Source organism: Pantherophis guttatus, chromosome 3 (genome assembly GCF_059756535.1).
Source record: "Pantherophis guttatus breed Tessera chromosome 3, ASM5975653v1, whole genome shotgun sequence".
Classification (NCBI taxonomy): Eukaryota; Metazoa; Chordata; class Lepidosauria; order Squamata; family Colubridae; genus Pantherophis; species Pantherophis guttatus.
In genome coordinates this window covers 185,955,945-185,974,100 of record NC_142065.1, presented here as the reverse complement: position 1 = coordinate 185,974,100, position 18,156 = coordinate 185,955,945, and the positions used below count along the sequence as shown (strand labels likewise).

At 38.3% G+C, this 18,156-nt stretch overlaps 1 long non-coding RNA gene across 1 annotated transcript in view; it reads right to left on the bottom strand.

Annotated features, from left to right (window-relative positions):
* Positions 1-15,143: 15,143 nt before the first annotated feature.
* Positions 15,144-18,156, bottom strand: part of LOC117668420 (uncharacterized) — a 79,142-nt gene continuing 76,129 nt past the window's right edge. The window contains exon 3 of the long non-coding RNA XR_004592280.2: positions 15,144-15,301. This is a non-coding gene — a long non-coding RNA (uncharacterized LOC117668420). The remainder of the gene's footprint in view (positions 15,302-18,156) is intronic.

The following is an 18,156-nucleotide window of genomic DNA, read 5'->3' as shown; positions in this document are numbered from 1 at the left end:
ATTATAACTTGCTTAACTGTCCTGAAGTTATTGGAGGGGAGATAAGCTAACAAATGTGTTTAATACTCTCTCTTTCTTTACCTGATAATACCAGGAACACAGGGGTGGGTTCTATTTACCTTTACTACCGGTTTGAAATGAGTCCGTGTGCACAGAAGTGTTCTGATGATGTCGGGGTCGGTGGGCGGAGCCTCCCACTGGTTTTACTACTGGTTCTATAGAACCGGTCCGAACCGGGGGCAACCCACCACTGCAGGAACAACATTTTAAAAGGAATATTACTAACAGACACAAAATGTGCTTAATAGAGATTAGTCTAGTCTAGGCTGCATCATAGAACCTCTTCATTCACTGGCACTTAAGACTTCTTCTTGACATTCCTCAACAATCAAGAAATTTTTCTAGACTGTATTCTATGAACATAAATTGTCTCAGAATGCAGGTTACAATTAGTATGATCCATTCTGGATTCCATTCATATTACGGAATAATTGGATATCCAATTTTCACTATTATTTATCTATCATGACCTGGACAGGCTGATATAATACAGATATCTAATGAAGTCTCTTTCCTTCCTCTACTCTTTTGTTTGTGTTTTATACAACACTTTTGTTCTATAGTTATTTTTCAGATTTAAAAAAAATAACTGAAACCATCACCTCTTGTTTCAGAGGATGCGTATTTTTAGCCAGTTCATTAATTGCATTTAAGTTTGCAGTAGAGAATATGATTGCATTCTTACATTATTAAGTGGATTATATAATAAAAATTGCCATTCTAGGTTTAAAAATATAACAAAATATTATGAAAGTTGCTGCTTCCTATACTACTTCTTCCTCTTATCAGCCTCTTATTATTTTGCTTTATTTTCATCCTTTTGATTGTCAAAAACTATGTTCTCTCTCTCTCTCTCTCTCTCTCTCTCTCTCTCTCTCTCTCTCTCTCTCTCTCTCTCCCTCCCTCTCTCTCTCCCTCCCTCCCTCCCTCCTTCCCTCCCCCCTCTCTCTCTCTGGCATCTTAGAGCACATTCCATTTATTTAAGGTTGAAATTAGCATGTTTACATAGAGAGCACTTTATATGTACAGGTAGTCCATGACTTATAACCATAATTGAGCCCAAAATTTCTACTGCTAAATGAGTTAAGGGAGTTTTTCCCCCTTTTACGACCTTTGTTGCCACTGTTGTTAAGTGAATCACTGCAGTTGTTAAATTAGTGACATGATTGTTAAGTGATCTGGCTTCCCCGTAGATTTTGCTTGTCAGAAGGTTGCAAAAGGTAGTCACATAACCCCGGGACACTGCAACCATAAATATAAATATGAGTTAGTTGCCAAGCAACTGAATGTTGATCACATGACCATGGGGATACTGCAATAGTCGTAAGTATAAAACTTTTGTGGCCCGTCAGCGGCCTGTGCAGCTAGTAGCTGATTCCAACAGCAAGGAGGCTGGTGTGGTGCTGCGCCAGCAGCCTGTGCAGCTGGCACTCGAATCGGACAATGAGGAGGCTGGAGAAGATGTGGTGCCAGAGGCGGGGATTCAGCCAGGGCCTTCAGAACTTCCAGAAGCTTCCATAAGTGAAGAGGAAGAAGAGGAGGAGCCTCTTCTCGATGGATGGGTGCGCAGAGCTGCCCAAAGGCAGGAGTGGCTCCTCAGGAGGAGGTCTCCTCGAGAGTAAGGCTTGGGGCTAATTGGCCACTCCCTTAGCCTATTTAAGGAAGGACGACGACTGAGGCAATTTGCAGGGAACAACTTAGTTCGCTCTCCTTCATGTCTTGATCTTAGTTCTTTTATCAGTTTCCTGCAAATTGCTTCCGGGCTTTCTGCCAATCATAGTAAGATTACAATTATTTATTATTTGGATTGTTGTAGTCTGTTAAGAAAGTTAATTAACAGCCTTTGTTTGAAAAAGACTGATTTAATTTAGTAATTTAGTAAAGTAAGGTTTGTACAGACTTTGTGTGTGCTGCGTTCTTTGGGATCCGTAGCTGGGACAGAACAAAAACACAGTCAGAATCCCACTTTTTCCAGTGTCGTTGTAACTTTGAATGGTCACTAAATGAACTGTTGTAAATTGAGGACAACCTGTACTTTGGAAGTAGCCAGTGATGCCTCTCCCAAATTCACCTTGCCAAATTACAACAGCAAAATGGCAATTTTTAGAAATATTAGTCTGCCTTTTTATTTGGTGGAGTAAGCAATGTCCTCAAATAGGTGCATTAAACCTTTAAGAATTTTAATGCGTTTAGTTTTTTCCTACACGTAGCACGGCCAAACTTAAAACAGATGTATATAAAAACTTTTTATTAAAACTAAATGCTATTCTGTTAACAGTTAAAATGAAATGGTGTGTGGTATTTATAGACAGTCCAGACAAATTTTTGGAGAACTGCTTAGCCACTTGATGTCACTGTTGCGACAAGTTCTCTAATCTTCTAAAAATAAACAGGAGAGAATTATCTCTCATTTATAATGACACTTGTATTAATAAGAACTTGAATGAAACATTCTCAGTCAGTCTTATCTCTATTCGTAACCATTTTAAGAATAAATTGGCCCTGTTTAAAGCAATTCTCGTCCCATCTTGGCTTTTGAAAACGATTCAAGTGCTTGTGAAACTTAGCACTTCTTAGGTTCCATTTTATTAAATGTTTTGGAAAGGCCAGATTTTGTTGGAAAAATTTTCATGAAGCTACTTGCCAGAAGTTTATTTTTTGGGTGTTGCAAAATCCTTGTATAGATCCAATTGAATACCACTTCAAGTCATTTTTGATTTCCAATGACCACATAGATTGATGTGGTCTGACAGAATAGTCAGAATTCAATGATTATAATTCACTTTTTCATAATAATTATATTCAAATACCACTTCCTTAATAGTTCTACGCAGTGGTGAAATCCAATTTTTTTTTACTACCGGTTCTGTGGGCGTGGCTTGGTGGGTGTGATGTGGCTTGGTGGGCATGGCTTGGTGGGAGTGGCAGGGGAAGGATACTGCAAAATCTCCATTCTCACCCCTCTCCAGGGGAAGGATCCTGCAAAATCCCCATTCCCTCCCCACTCCTGGGAGAAGGATATTGCAAAATCTCCATTCCCACCCCACTCTGGGGCCAGCCAGAGGTGGTATTTGCCGGTTCTCTGAACTACTCAAAATTTCTGCTACCGGTTCTCCAGAACCTGTCAGAACCTGCTGGATTTCACCCCTGGTTCTACGGAGTTATTCAGGTTGCTCAAACAATAAGGGAGGAAGAGATCAGCTCTACCTTCCTCTCTACTGACAAACATCTTACCCAATATGTTTTGCAGTGCAGATCCTTCACCACTTTTGGAAAGTCCAGGTGCATTTAACATGTGAAAATGTTCCCTGTTCAAAACTCGGTAGAAAAGTCTCCATTGCAAAGAGTTACCTCAAAGTTGTAGATGAGAACTGGGGGAAGGGGGGGAGCGGGGACGGGTAAGCAAGTATTCATATCTCAGTTTCTACTCATTACATCACAAACTTGAATGCCAGCATTTGCTTATACCAGGGGTGACAAACTCAATTTCATTGAGGGCCGCATCACGGTTGTGTTTGACCTCTTGGGGCCAGGGTGGGAATGGCCAGAGTGGCTGTGGCCAGCTTGACGTCACAGGGCCGCTTGTGGAGGCCTGAGTGCTCTGCCAGCAAAAACGGGCTCCTGAGCTCTGTTTTCAGATGTGACGGCCTCCTGCAACCTTCTTCCAGCGAAAACAGTTTGGGAGGAACGCACGCAGCTCTCCTGAGCTCCGTTTTCGCTGGCAGAGGCACTGTGGGCTGATCCTTTGCTGTTTCCAGGGTGGCCCCATCAGCCAGATCTAAGCACCCTATGGGTGGATCCGGCCCCCAGGCCTTGAGTTTGACAACCCTGGCTTATACCAATTCAAGATTCAGTTTAAACTAAAATTTTATCTCAAAATAGATAATATAGTATATCTAAATCAAGGATGATAAGTTCACAGACTGTGATTCATACATCTCCCCCACTGGACACCTCTAAGATGGAATCATTCATATTTGGCTGGGAATTATATCCCAATTATATTTGGAAGGAGAAAACTACAAAAGCTTTTATTTGGACTACAATGGAAGATTAGAAATAGTTGGAAATAGAATACAGGTGACTTACAACAGTTCATTTAGTGACCATTCAAAGTTACAACGGAACTGAAAGAAAGTGACTTATGACCATTTTTCACACTAACGACCTTTGTAGCAGCTCCACAATCATGTGATCAAAATTCAGACACTTGGCAATTGGTTCAAACTTATGACTGGTTCCTGTGCCCCAAGATTACGTGGTTACCTTTTGACAAGCAAAATCAACATAGAATTTTACTTCACATCTGTGATTTACACAGATTTACTTAACAACTGTGTTATTAACTTATCAACTGCAGCAATTCACTTAACAGCAGAAGCAAGAAAGGTCGTAAAATGGGGCAAAACTCACTTAACAAATGTCTCACTTAACATCAGGAATTTTGAGCTCAATTGTGGTCCTAAATCGAGGACTACCTATATTAGATATAGATATGTTAACTATGGCGAAGTTCTTTCCTTTACTGGAAAATTCTTGTAGTTTAATATTTTTTCCTAAATCCAGACCTGTCCTAAAAGCATGTGTAATTCATTATTTTTAACTGTATTTGTCCTTACAGTAAAAAAACATTTGACAGTGATGCTAATGATGAGATGCTGGACTTATCCTTGTTTTTAGAAATTCATTTTTTTTTAAAAAAATGACTCTTATCTGCCACCAGTCAGATTCTTTTCTTCTTTGGTTACAATATAGAATAGCACTTAGACCAGGGGTCTCCAAACTTGGCAACTTTAAGACTTGTGGACTTCAACTCCCAGAATTCCCAGCAACTCCCAGCAAAGCTGGCTGAGGAATTCTGGGAGTTGAAGTACACAAGTCTTAAAGTTGCAAAGTTTGGAGACCCCTGCCTTAGACTTAAATATCCTCCCATAGTGCTTCACAGCACTCTCTGAACAGTTTATACTATCAGCTTATTGCCCCCAACAATCTGGATCCTCTTTACATGTATGCCCATAAAGTCTATTAATTAATCCTTCTATAATTGACATTTTCAGAAATGTTCAGAAATGTTATTCATCTGAGCTCTGGTGGCTCAGCAGACTAATTAACATCCACTTACATCTGCTGCCTGCAATTACTGCAAGTTCAAATCTCACCAGGCTCAAGGTTGACTTAGCCTTCCATCCTTTCTAAGGTAGGTAAAATGAGGACCCAGATTATGGGGGCAATAAACTGACTTTGTATAAATATACAAAAGTATGAAGGCTATTGCTTAACGCATTGTAAGCCACCCTGAGTCTCCGGAGAAGGGCGGCTTATAAATCAAATTTTAAAAAAAATATTGTCCATAATAAGAAATTCACTCTGTAATGCAATCTGAGATTGCAAAATGTTACTCCATCTCTTTCTTTTGAGTCTCACAGGGCTTGTCCCCCCCCATCGAAATCTGTTTATTGCTCTTTGCCAGTCCTGCATATTTTTGACTGAAATTCAAAATGGATGCCATTTGGAATAGATAGTTCAACTTGGGTAGTATATTTATTTTTATTATGCTAGTCAAGGAAATCTTATTTTTTCCCCACCTTTAAAGGTTTTGTTTTATTTCTTTCTATAATTTATTGTAATTATTTTGAAGCATAACTTCATTGCTTCCTTTTCAAGTGGAGTCCTAGATATTTCACTGAATCTTTTGCTATTTCACAGCCACTTATTTTTTCACAATCTTAAATGCTTTAAATGCTTTGCTGTTATCTTAGTTTTCTTTTCATTGATCTTAAGAAAAGCAGCCAAAGTCTTTGATTACATGACTCAACTGTCATATAGAGTGTTGTGTTTATGAAATTGTTAATACTGTATCATAATATTTCATCTTGTATTCCTCTCACTGACTTTTAATCTTGACTGTTCCTGTATCTTTTTGGGTCTTGTTTGCTAGAATTCCATTGTAATCTTTGCTGTTTGCTGTTGACATATGCTTTCCACCCATTCTTCTCTAGGATTTATTTTGTCTAGAACAGGATGTCAAACCCAGTGGTGGGTTTCTACCGGTTTGTCCCAGTTCTGGCTCCGCCCACCCACCCAGACATCATCATGGATGCTCTGCACATGTGCAGAAGGTTCTGCGCATGTGCAGAAGCGCCGTGCACAAGTTCACAGTACCGAACTGTTACCGAAGGTAAGTGGAATCCACTACTGGTCAAACTGGCGGCCCAGGGGCCAGATGTGTAATGTGCAGGCCACGCCCACCTGAACTCTGGGAAGGGGGAAAACATGAAACATCACGTGATGGCAATGTGACACTGTGAGTTTGACATCCATGGTCTAGACCTTCTAATAGAAATATTCATTCTAAGTTGTCAAAGGCTTTTTCCATGCTTAAAATATCACTTCTGCGATGTTCCAGAAACCAAGAAAAAGGTGCAGAGTTACTTTTAAGTAGTTTCCTTTATTGTTCTTCACCTATAGACAGAAATCTTGCCAAACTAAAGCTATTATTTACATCATTCTGTGAAATTTTAGGGAGGAGCAAACTTGACCCTCTTTCTTCCAAATAAACTATCTGGACTTTATTTGTCTTGGTCCTCTGAATTGCAGCCACTCTCTCTGGATCTCTAGACTACCTTCCACTTTTCTTAAAGTTGATATTTGCATTGGATTATAACCTTTTGGTGTAGTAGGTTCTAATTTGAAAATATTCTATCTTGTACGCGCAACAGATTTAATAGTAAATATCTTATATAATCAACGTTCAATAAATAAAATTGTCTCTACAACTGAGATTGTTTTGGGTCATTGCACATTAAGATTATATATGCTGCCTCCCATACCTTTGTTACTGTTATTTGAATTTCATTCATTGTCTTCATTAGTGTTTCCACCAGTCCTTCTTCTACCTTCTTGTAATATTGGGCCATTAGCCTTGGTGGTTTTGTGCCCAATTCTAATTTTCTTTTTTGATTCTTTGGTTCTTGAATTGTTATAGAATTACTGTGTATGTATCTGTATTTTTCAGTGAATACTTTATGTTCTGTATCTTAAATGCATGTTTTCTGATTTTCCTTGTCAGATTTATGTTTTGTACAAAACTTCGAAGATGCAATCATACTGCATGAATTGGAAAACTAAAGGAAAAAAAAATCAGTAAAATTTATTTCAAGTTATCATTTACTGTAAGGGCAAATTGCTGTTTTACAGATGCTGTATAATTCTGTCAATGATTGCCAAGATCGACAAAGTATCTAATAATAAATATGGATGGATCTTTGTTGGAAATGCTGAAGAAACTTTCTACTATATGGCTGGTTATGTAAACCCCCCCACAAAATACTGGAAAGTAATACATCATAGTATTTTTAAAAATCCTAAAAATACAGTTCAGACTGACAGCACAGATGCTTTTATTAACTATAATCCCTGAAAACAGAAATGAAAAATATCACAATTTACCAAGATATATGTGAACAGTTGCAAGAACAAACCTTGTTCAACACTGGGAAAAAGAAATCTTGCTAACAACATTAGAATAAAATATTTTCTGTAATGGCAGCCATATTCCAAAACAGAGCAGGCAGCAACAAATTAGCAGGTTTTTAGCAAGGAGTAAAAATAATTTTATGTCCATTATAGCCCAGGTTAGCGCACTATTAATGAATAGTGGAGTAGATTGTACCATATCAGTTCTGTTACCATTAAATTTATCTGCTTCTGTAGCTTTTAATTGTATTGGCTGATGGGTTTTAAAGTAAATTTTAATGGAAAATTTGTTACATTTTAGTTTCACTATGTTATTCTTGCAAATTGCTAAGTTAGTCAGCTGCTAAACATTAAAATAGAAATGGAAGGAAATCAGTAGAGATTTTAAAGATGCCGATTTTACTTATTTAAAAATTTTGTTTGCAAGATGATCTAGATCTAGGTCTCAAAATATTTAGTTCAAAGATCCACAGTGGACAGACAATTGCTGCATATTATTTCTAATGTTGTCTTTATTAATAGTATTCACCGTTAATCAGTGGAAAACATCTGTGATGGTATTAGGCTCATGTCTGCTTTATAAATTTCCCATGGGAATGTGGCTCAGGATAGGGAACATAATATTGATTTAGATAGGCCTTTGATCCAATCCAAGAGGTTGACCTTATAGTATTAGGAAATAATCAAAAGACTGACAAAGGATCATCATCTTTTTAATGACCCCCATAATTCCTTGTGGGGTGAAGTCTGGGTAACTGAATGGATCTGAGTGATTACTTGCTGGATGCCCTTCCTATCGCCAATGCAGAGTTATATTCAGCAGATATATTCTCCTCGTGCCTAGAGAGAGAAATGTCTGCCTCTACCTAGGATTGAACTCACAGCCTCCGGATTGTGAGGCGAGAGCTCCACCTTAAGGCCACCGCACAACTCAAAAGTCTGACAAAGGATCATATGATAACATCTCTTAGTCTCCTTTTTTGTTAATTGTGGTGATGCTTAGAACAGTGCAAGAGATGGCTGAATTTCTAAACTATTTGAGACTAGGACTTCTTAAAAATGTATTTGTCCTCTCTGGATTTGCTGATAAATTCACACTTTCTTCATAAAGAAGAACATTTTAGTAATGCCAAGATTTTTCATCTGTAAATCACACTAAGAGACACAAGTTATTTACGAGAGAGCCCATTGCTGATCATATATTGCAGGGAGATCTGAAGTTTTGATACCTGTGTGTAAGCACTTCTTGACACTCATCTTAATATATGAAAGAAAAGGCAACATATTGCCTTATGGCAGGGCAGAGACTTCTTAGGATTCAAATGGGGAGGTTCTGGCAGAACAGCCTCCCCCATTGCTCTGGAGGCTCATTGCTCCCTTTGAGGTGGGCAGCAAAGATGCAGGAAAGATCATGACTGTGAATCATGTAAGGTTTATTTTTTATTTTTGTTTGGAAATATAATTTTAAATTATTTGATAAAATCTGTCTATTTTGTGACAAATTTGCCATTTGTTTCACTTGTCATCTTAGTCCTTGGGATGGTGCCAAAATTTGTGCTGATGTTTGGCAACAGTGAAGAGGAGAGTCCACAGGTCATACAGAATCATTGTGCAGGATATGTCCTGTACATTGTCCATCTTTTTCTGAGACCTCCTTAACACACTGCTTTTTGAGAGAGTTGCTTTGGTCTTGTATAGAATAGAATAGAATAGAATAGAATAGAATGGAATGGAATGGAATGGATTGGAATGGAATGGAATGGAATGGAATGGAATGGAATAGAATAGAATAGAATAGAATAGAATAGAATAGAATAGAATAGAATAGAATAGAATAGAATAGAATTCTTTATTGGCCAAGGAATTTGTCTTGGTGCCTATGCTCTCAGTGTACATAAAAGAAAAGATACATTCGTCAAGAATCATAAGGTACAACACTTAATGATGATCATAGGGTACAAATAAGCAATCAAATCATATTAGGAAACAGTCAATATAAATCGTAGGGATACAAGTAACAAGATTACAGTCAAACAGTCATAAGTGGGAGGAGGTGAGAGATAGGAACGATGAGAAGATTAATAGTAGTGCAGACTTAGTGAATAGTTTGACAGTGTTGAGGGAATTATTTGTTTAGCAGAGTGATGGCATTCGGGAAAAAACTCTTCTTGTGTCTAGTTGTTTTGGTATGCAGTGTTCTATAGTGTCATTTTGAGGGTAGGAGTTGAAACAGTTTATGTCCAGGATGCGAGGGATCTGTAAATATTTTCACAGCCCTCTTTTTGACTCGTGCAGTATACAGGTCCTCAATGGAAGGCAGGTTGGTAGTAATTGTTTTTTTCTGCAGTCCTAATTATCCTCTGAAGTCTGTGTCTGTTTTGTTGGGTTGCAGAACCAAACCAGACAGTTATAGAGGTGCAGATGACAGACTCAATAATTCCTCTGTAGAACTGGATCAGCAGCTCCTTCAGCAGTTTGAGCTTTCTGAGTTGGCGCAGAAAGAACATTCTTTGTAACTGTTTTGCAGGCCTGGGCAAAGCGTCAATCAAAGCTTCAACAAAATATCTTTTGATTTGGTTCACTGATGCAGAGCAGCCTCTTGCTATTCAGTGCCACATTGGAGATTGTGCTCTGCACTGCATCAGCTCTTCATTGACCTTCAAGATACAAATATTTCCATGAAGTAAAAGAACCAGGAAGATGGCAACTTCAAAGGTGGGAATACAAACTGTTAAAATAGAAGGCCTTTCTTTGCTAGATGCTATCTTGAAGTAGATGCCTTCAGCAATTGGACTCAAGGGTGACTCCCAAAAGAAACTGTTTCTTCTCTTCCTCCTGTTGTAGTGATTCATTATTGGTTTATAGAATGCCCAGAATTTAATTTTGCTTTCTCTACTGTTCTTAACTGTTTTACCCATTCAGGAAACAAAATAAATCTGGATTCTAATGATGTTTTCCCTTAGTTATTTTGGATGAACTAATGATTATGCAACTAATGCATGGCTTAGGTCCAGGGTACTTGCAGGTCTATCTCCAGCCGCTCTCCCATCGTCCTGTGCGCTCGCACAGAGTCGGCCTCCTCAGGGTGCCGTCAGCCAAACAATGTCAGCTGACGGCCCCCAGGAGGAGGGCGTTCTCTGTGGGAGCCCCAACCCTCTGGAATGGATTGCCCACCGAGCTCAGGACAGCCCCCGACTTTCTTTCCTTCCGTCGCGAGCTGAAGACGTGGCTCTTCCGTCAACTCAACTGATCCGTTTGGGGGTACACTGTCATAATTTTAAACTGTTTTAATAGGGTTGCTGATTTTAATTTTATTTCATTGTGATTTGTATTGGAATTTGTCATTTTGTAAGCTGCCTTGGGTCCCAGGGAGAAAGGCAGCATATAAATCGCAATAATAAATAAATAAATAATAAATAAACTGATTATGAGTGACACCTGTAATTCAGGGGTGTCAAACTCAATTTCATGGAAGGCCGCAACAAGGTTGTGTTTGACCTCAAGGGGATGGGTGTGGGTGTGGCTAGAATGGGCATGGCCGGGATGGGCATGGCCAGCTTGATGTCACTCATTGAGGCTCCATTTTTGGCCACGATGGCCTCTTGCAGCCCTCTGCTAGTGAAAATGGAGCCTGGACGGGCCCCGCACAGCCTCCCCAGGCTCCATTTTTGCTGGCAAAGGGCTGCAGGAGACCATCGTGGCCAAAAACGGAGCCTGGGAAGGCTGTGCGCAACCCTCCCTAGTTCCATTTTTGCTGGCAGAGGCACTGTAGGCTGATCCTTTGTTGTTTCCACAGCAGCCCCGTGGGCCAGATCTAAGCATCCCACAGGCTGGATCTGGGCCCCGGGCCTTGAATTTGACACCCCTGCTGTAATTCAAAGAACTGTTTTTTTTTTAAGTCCACCAAATATGCATTGGCATTTTTACCCATCCACTTTGAATATGTGGTTATGAAAATGGGGGATACTGTGTAAAAATTTAGTGTCCTTGATCTGAACTGGTGGATCTTCTACTCTCTGCATCCAATCACATATGCACAAAGTTCTGTGTGGCAAAGGGAGGTGAGCAACAGTTATTGATATAAAATTCATCTGAGCAACTTTGTGTAAGTCATCTGTGTGATTTATTACAGCATTGCATTTTTGGTTATGAGGAAAAGAACAAGAGGGAGAGTATTTTTAGTTTAATTTATATAACAGATTCAGACTCTGAGACTCAAAAATATCACACATAAAAACGTATTTTAGTACAGATTTGTTAGTTTTTTTTCTGTCTTCAGTAAAGTAGGAAAAACAGTATAATTATGCATTGGGAATTGCAGATTTATTTCTTTGTATGGCATATATTATACCAGTTAGATATGCAGTGCATGAAAACAATATTAGTGCTGAACCTTTTACTATTTCTGAAATTACTATGTTGTCTGATTATATCACATGAAATCTTAGAACTTCAATCAAGTCATATTAGACTAATTATGTGGATACAGATTTTACAGGATGGTAAATCTTGGTATAAATCTGCTGAAGAGTGAATTCTGTTCATACAACATAACAAGAAAGGAGGCAGGGAAGGTATTCTTTCTCCCTCAAAAATGGTTTTTTATTCAAAGAGCATTTGGCTGCGTTGTTCTTAAAAGATGATTTCATACAAAAATATTTAAAATCATAGCTGTAGGGTTACCTCTTGCATTTCTAGAAGAGCCTACAAGGTTTGGTTAAATACCATACCTTTCTCCATATAGGATTTGGGGCAAAATTTCTTCCTTTATATTCCTTCCTTTCCCCAATGGGCTCAAAAAAAGAATTTCTTGGCAATTGATGACTAATTTCTTTATATTGCTACTATGGATAGCATCCCAACCTGGTATTCTCCAAAAGCCAACATGTCCTTGGAATATGAGTGTCCTTGGGGAAGGCTGTTTTAAAGCATTTAGGAAAGCTTTATTGCTGTATCATACTTTGTTGAGTAGTACTTGCACTACTTTGGATTCAGTCATCAAAAGATACTCTGAAACACCTGTCTGCACCATTTTAAGGTAGCTCCATCTTTTCCCAGGTCCTAAAACATCTTTTTCTAATTTAATTCTAAATGTTTTAGAATCCTAATTAAGCATCAGCAAATCAACTCTTTCTTGAAAGAAGACTACAGAAGAAAGAAACTAGTAAGATATTATATATCCATGTTTGTGGTGACTTACTCTGAAGTAGCTTCCTACATTAATTCTTAATACATTGGCAAAATAAATGGTAGTTGAACTTCATACCACTATGAGTAAATATTTTAACTACAGCAATGAAACATTTGACTTTTTGGATAAAAAATCCTCTTGTTTTTATAGCAGAAAATGGATGGTATTTCGGAAACAAACAAAGCAGTCCACCCCAATACTTTTAATAGCAAACCTTTGATGAAGTTCAGAAATATTTATAGGTATTCCCAGCATTATAAAAAAAATGCTTTTGTAGCAATTCTTTCCACAAAAAGCTGAACATTATATAAAAATAAATAGTCTATGGAGAAAGATTCTTTTTTCACAAACTCCAGCGCCTGCAAAAGCAGCCAGTCAAATTTGAACAGATGCTCCCTTGACAGATAATGCAGCATGAGGCATTGGTAAATCAGTCATAGGCCATACTTATAAATCACAACATTTCAGAGGACTCACTGCAGCTCTTGCAGTTAAAATGCATTTTTTATCTGTCTCTCTCTTCTTAATAAATGCAAAGGGTCAGGTTGATATTGAACTTGAAATTGAAAATTATGTCATAGAAGTGCACAGTGAGATCCATTGTTCGGGTTCAATGCTCAAGGTTGATATTGTGTTATAGTTTTTTATATCCTGCCAGATCTCCTTGAAATGTGCATGAGAGACTGGCTGGCATTTAGACTGGGTATGTTCATTGGGTTGGGAAAGGATATTTAAAATCTACCATTGTTTTTGAATATATTTTATTATATTTTTACTTTATTGTAGCTCAGGATCAAGCTGAAATTCTAACTTGAATTGTAGAGTTGTGCCTTGAACATACATGCTATGTTTTGTACTAATAACACAAAACTTATCTGATCCAATTTTCATACATGAGTTTAATCCTTGCGTACTACAAAATGAAATGGAATTAGGCCTGTAGCTCAAAATGACTATATTCAAATCACATATTAAAGCAGTTCGGTTAAAAACGTAACTACTACATTCACTCCAGGGGTGGGTTCTAAATTTTTTTACTACCAGTTCTGTGGGCACGGCTTATTTTGTGGGTGTGGCTTGATGGTCATGTGACAATTCTTTAGGATTTAGCAGAGGTACTGGTCTCCCAAGCTTTTAACTGCTTGCAGAGCTGTACCAGTCTACCCATTTGTTTTTGGAGGCACCGGTCTACTCATTTGTTTTTGGAGGCACTGGTCTACCTATTTGTTTTTGGAGGCACTGGTCTACCCATTTATTTTTGCAGGCACTGGTCTACTCATTTGTTTTTGCAAGCACTGGTCTACCCATTTGTTTTTGGAGGCACTGGTCTACCCATTTGTTTTTGCAGGCACCTGTCTACTCATTTGTTTTTGCAGGCACTGGTCTACTCATTTGTTTTTAGAGGTACTGGTCTACCCATTTGTTTTTGGAGGCACTGGTCTACCCATTTGTTTTTGCAGACACCGGTCTACTCATTTGTTTTTGGAGGCACTGGTCTACCTATTTATTTACACTGCCTTTTAACACTGATCAGCTGTAGGGCGGCCCTTTGAAGCCCCATGGCAAGAGTTTAAACAGTTTTTTCCCTTCTAGCCGATCAGCTGGGACTCAGGAGGCAGCAATAGATTGGGGGTGGGGCCAAATAAAAGGTAAGAATAACGCGGGGGGGGCGGAGGGGTGGGGGGGCAGAACCGGTTCGGTGATGTCATATTGTCACCACTACCGGCTTGGCGGAACTGGGTGGAACCGGGAGGAACCCACCACTGATTCACTCTATTAAATTTGTTCAATGTTAATCTTGGTTAGTTGTTGTAGTTGCTTAGTAACTTGTATTAGTCCAGCCTCTTCGATTAGTTTCTGGTTCAATGCCTTGTGCAAACCAAAAAAATAAGACAATTCAGTAACCAGGTGAAAAATGTGTGAACATAGCCAGTTTGTACACATGCATCTCACTATATGCAAGACTGGGAAAGTAACAGATGGAGTTATATATGTGGTTTTTTTTCTGCCAATGATGAAGCTAGCAGATGCAATTTAACTTTTGTACTGTGTTGATGGAATATAGGGAACGGAACATGGTATGCAAAGTAGTGTATATAAAATATGATCTACTAAGCAGACTGCCATTTCCTCAAAGTACAGGAAGTGTCTGAGTGAAAAAACAACAACTAAGGAATCTGTGATGTCAAGGGAGGAGATTTTGCAACCAAGCATCCATTACAGAATCAGTTCTACTAAATTTGAGTTGTCAAAAGACTTGAAGCCAAAAGATGAAGTTCCCAAGCCTAGGTTCAGCGTGAGCCATCAGAACTGTAACCAAGACGTTTATAACTGATTGAGTTAGCATGCTCAGCATTTGTTCTTTTAAAAGACAGAAAGTAACTGAAGCCAGAAGATTCATTTCTCCAGTGCTTTTTATTTTGTAAAGAAAAGAATGAGTTGAAAGAGAAATGTGAAAGCCAAGGCATATGAGTCTTCATTCTAATCTCCAGCTTGAGTGAATTGCTCCCTTGATGCAGCAACATCTGGATTGCTGTCCTGCTCCATGGTCAAATGGCTTCTTGAAACCAGAACCTGCCACCAAGAGATACATCTTAATTAACAGAATGTGCTAGATAGGCAAATCAAACGAAAACATTCATATTGTTTAATCGTTTGGAGATAATGAGGCTATGGACCTGTGCATCGGGAATGGGATTCCTCTTTGGTTTCTTTTTTTCTGTTCTTTCCTCAGTAACTCTAACTGTGCTTCAAATGACTTCAATTACATATTGATGAAAACTCTATTCCATCCTTTAATTAACCCATTCTAAAATAATTGCCCATAAGCAAATAAAGAAGATTAAAAAGACAATCAAATCAAATCAAATAAATCAATAAATAATAGATATGTTCTGTGCAAAAATTTGAAAAGAAATTAAATAATCAATTTACAGTTCTTGTATACCATTCTTGTGTCAACATGATGTGAATCAAAGTGAGAACTAAATGAGAGATTATTATTGGGTTGTTAGACCCAAAAAATCAATGTTAATTTGCCTTTAGTCTAACTGCTTTATTACAACAGCCTTAAAAATCAAGGTAAAGCAGAGGTTTAATAATAAATACAAAAGAAAGTTACATTAATAAATCAACTTTTTTTCTTGTTAACATTTTTATTGAGTTATAAGACGAAATAAGATACAAAATACAAAAGAAAATAGGAAAACAATGGGGAAGAAGTGGGGGAGAAAAGTGAGGAAGGATTAAGAAAAATAAAAAGAAGCATTGACTTCCGATTCTCTCTGTTGCAGTAAAACAAGGCATTAACATCAAATCACAACTTTTTGTTTTTTCATAATAATATAAACTAGCCATTTCTATAAGGATCTATCAGTCTAATTGGTAAAACCCAAAACCAAAGTTTCATTCTTTTCCAATTCAAGCACAAAGTTCAGAAACGGTCTCCATGTGGAAACAAAAGAATTTATAGTCTTTTCTTTAACCAAAATAGTCAATTTCGGCATTTCAGCCAACTCCATCAGCTTCTGCAACCATTCGTCCATAGCGGGAATCAAAGTGTCCTTCCATTTTTGTGCATACAATAGTCTTGCTGCTGTCAACATATAGTAGCAACGTTCCAATTTTTTTCTCCAAGTCTTTTCCCATTAGGTCCAAAAGGAAAATTTCTGATTTCATTTTTATGAAATTTTCTCAATTAAAATATAAAATATACTCCAATTTTTTTTTGCTTTATCACACGTTCACCATAGATGATAAGAAGTCTCCTCTTTACTTTTAACAAATCAACTCTTTTCAAACAAACAAAAATCCTTTGTGATTGCAGTTTCTCCATAAAATTGCACATAGTCTTGCCCAGGGCCCCTTTGACCCTGAATGCAAGCTACATATGAATTCAAGACTTTTGAATGGAAATGAAGATAAAATATCACTTTTATAAGAACTAAACCACAACACTACTAGTTTCACACTGCTTTATGCAAGTCAAAATTAAAACCCAGTATTTAGCTTGTTTGTTTATTTATCTGGGACAAGAAGTAGCTTTATACAGCTTGCCTGAAAAAAACCCCTTACAATTAGCTATGTTTATCAAAATGAAACCTCTGAACAGCCCACTGCACAGACATAGGAGGTTAATGGTGTATGAAGCATTAGCAAAATCAGGACTGAATGTGCTGATGTCGGAAAGAATTGGCAGCTTCTATGAGGAATGCAACATCATGAGTTCTTTTTTTTTAGAGGTGAATCCCTCGGTCAGGACTACAGCCAGAGATGAGGCTGTTTCTGCAGGATTAATTCAGCCTCCAGTCCTTTCTGTGGGAAGTGTGAACCTTCTTTTCTCCTTTCATTTGACCTTATATGACCAGGAGTGGAGGTGGGATAGAGAGAGGTAGTACAAGTATGGTGTCCCATTCAACAAAATAAGCCCCAAAGCAGAAAATCTGCATTACCATATTTTGAAACAAAACATATTGACATCTATGAAGGGCTCCAAATTAAGTCTTGGGTCATCTCATTCTACTACGGATTAGCCAGAATAAGAATGGCCAATCTTTAGTTTATGGGTATGCGATGCAAAGCAATAAGTAAACAGTGTACCTGTAAACAGACATTCATGCAAACTCAATTCCATATGCACTTTTGAACATATAAACAGCATTCCACGCCCAAACGTTTTCATAGATTGGGTAGGGTAATTTCAGCTATGGAGAAGTGAGGATAAAGATTCTGCCATTACAAGTTGTTCTGCTGCTAGCATGTTGCCCTGCCCTTCAGCCTGGCAAGAACAGAATCTTCAGGAAACTAGAGAAAGCAACAGAAGCAGGCAGAACATGAACAAGGCAAGTGAGAAGCTCCTGAACATTTACTTACTTACTTGCAAATGGAAAGAAAGCAGGGAGGATTTGAGGAGGACTAGCTGTAAGCAAAAGAATGAACACCCTCAACATCAGTGGCAGATCAAAGGTCTTTTGAGGGCCAGGAGTATTCTAGATGAGTTAGAATATAGAAGGAAAAAACTATTGGCAAGCTATGCTTGAATCTCTATGGCTATTAGTAAGGTGTAGTAGAAGAGGATGGCCAAAGAAGACAAACAGTTTACCAATTTTATCAAGTCTACCGGTATTAACTACATCAAACATCAACCTCATTATCAAGGTTTTATTCTTCAGCATGTCGGTGTGCATTGAAATGCTGCAGTTGCTAGAAATGCAGTTGCTAGAAATAAACAATGCTACCAGAGGTGGGTTTCAGCAGGTTCTGACCAGTTCTGGAGAACCGGTAGTGGAAATTTTGAGTAGTTCGGAGAACCGGTAGTAAAAATTCTGACTGGCCCCACCCTCATCTATTCTCTGCCTCCCAAGTCCCAGCTGATTGGAAGGAAATGGGGATTTTCCAGTAACCTTCCCCCGGAGTGGGGTGGGAATGGA